The sequence below is a fragment of the Oxyura jamaicensis genome, chromosome 2 (genome assembly GCF_011077185.1).
Source record: "Oxyura jamaicensis isolate SHBP4307 breed ruddy duck chromosome 2, BPBGC_Ojam_1.0, whole genome shotgun sequence".
Classification (NCBI taxonomy): domain Eukaryota; kingdom Metazoa; phylum Chordata; class Aves; order Anseriformes; family Anatidae; genus Oxyura; species Oxyura jamaicensis.
In genome coordinates, this window is record NC_048894.1 from 21,988,365 (window position 1) to 21,990,099 (window position 1,735).

Genomic DNA, 1,735 nt, shown 5'->3' on the forward strand with positions numbered 1-1,735 from the left:
TTTATTGGATTTTACTCTCAGCATCCATGCCAAACTGAAGTTTTCTTCCTCAGAACAAGATCATCAGCGTGAAGAGAGAACCAAATCTTGCAGTTCTTTCTTCCTCCTAAGGCCTGACCATCAATGGACACCTAAACTTTGTTGAGTTAGTGGACTTCTGCTTGTACCATTGCTCCATTTTGAAATGTTTCTATTAACCTCCTGCTCATGGTATGCTTACAGTACCAAGCCTGTTATACCTAGCATTAAGCTCAAAGTATTACATCTACAAGAAAGTTTCTATTTTATTGCACATCATTGATTCAAAATTTTAAATCTAAAGAACACCCTTATTATAATACATACAAAATCAGATTTTGTTCTGATGCTTTCAATTCCAATTTCATTTTTTTCACTTGTTTGGAGTTAGTCTTTCTTCATGCTAAAAATCAAAATGTGGACATTATAAGTATTATTTATGTAAAATCCAAAATCAATTATGTTCTTCAATATTGAAGGAAAATAACGTCAGTAACTCAGCAAATGCTTCATGGTGCAAGTACTTGAAAATGCTTACACATCAGAAATACAACCACACCATCTTCTGATCCATTTGTGGTATTACAGAGGAGAAAGTTTACAAACAGCCTGATACTGCCTGTTTTCACGGTTAATTCAGTACGATTGCACATGTAACAGTCTTGATACATGCGCAGTCTCTGTAAAGATAGGAAGTGTATGATAAAGATAAAATAGATGGACACAATATTCCAGCTGAATTTTATTTCCATATGAAGAGTTCTGAGTGGCATATGCATTACATTTTCACCTAGAAAACTGTTAAATTTAATTTGTTGTTGCTGTTGTTTTGTTTTTCCTAAGAGAATATCCTTAATCCAGTTTTGATGGTGGTAATGGTTACTGCCTTTCTGAGGAATTCTGTTTAATAAAGTCTCTCAAGCTTGTGCATGTCACTGACCACAAATCCTTCCATGAAGAATTCCCATACAAAGGGCAATTACCTTTTAGAAAAACAATGGCAGTCATCCCTTATAAACATACCAACTCCTGATTTCTAAGATCTCTAGCAGGAAAGTAATTGTTACTAAACTAGATAAACCCAATTGGAATTTGTTTGTTTGTTTTCCAAAGTTGAATCTCTAAAGTTCATGCGATGTCGATTTGACACTGCTCTTAACGGGTTTAAGAAAATCACATGGCTGTCTTTCACTCATCAACTGATTTTATGAATTCGGGTACTGCTAGATGAGAGAGCAGTTTCTAAGCAGTAACACTATTTAAGATACTTGTGCTAGCACAACATTGTGCCCATGCGCCAGCTTGGTGCTTACACCGAACTTACGCATGAAGAAAGCTCTGGGAATACATTAGTAGTCTGACTGAACTCCCTTGGCACGCCCAGCCCACATGCAAGCAAGATTAGGACTCTTCACACTGACTGCCGTCTTCCTCCGTTTCTATGATTCTATCATATTAAGCCTCAAAGCCTTCGACAGGCACTGGGACGGGTTGCCCAGAGAGGTGGTGGCATCACCGTCCCTGGGGGTGTTCAAGGACAGGTTGGACGTGGTGCCTGGGGACATGGTTTAGTGGTGACACTGGTGGCAGGGGATGGTTGGACAAGACGACGACGGCTCGCTTCCCAACCCTAAGGATTCTATGAGGAGAAGACCGCCCCCCACCACCGCCCCTCACACACCAACGGCCGCCCAAGAGCCGCGCGCCTCCCCACCCC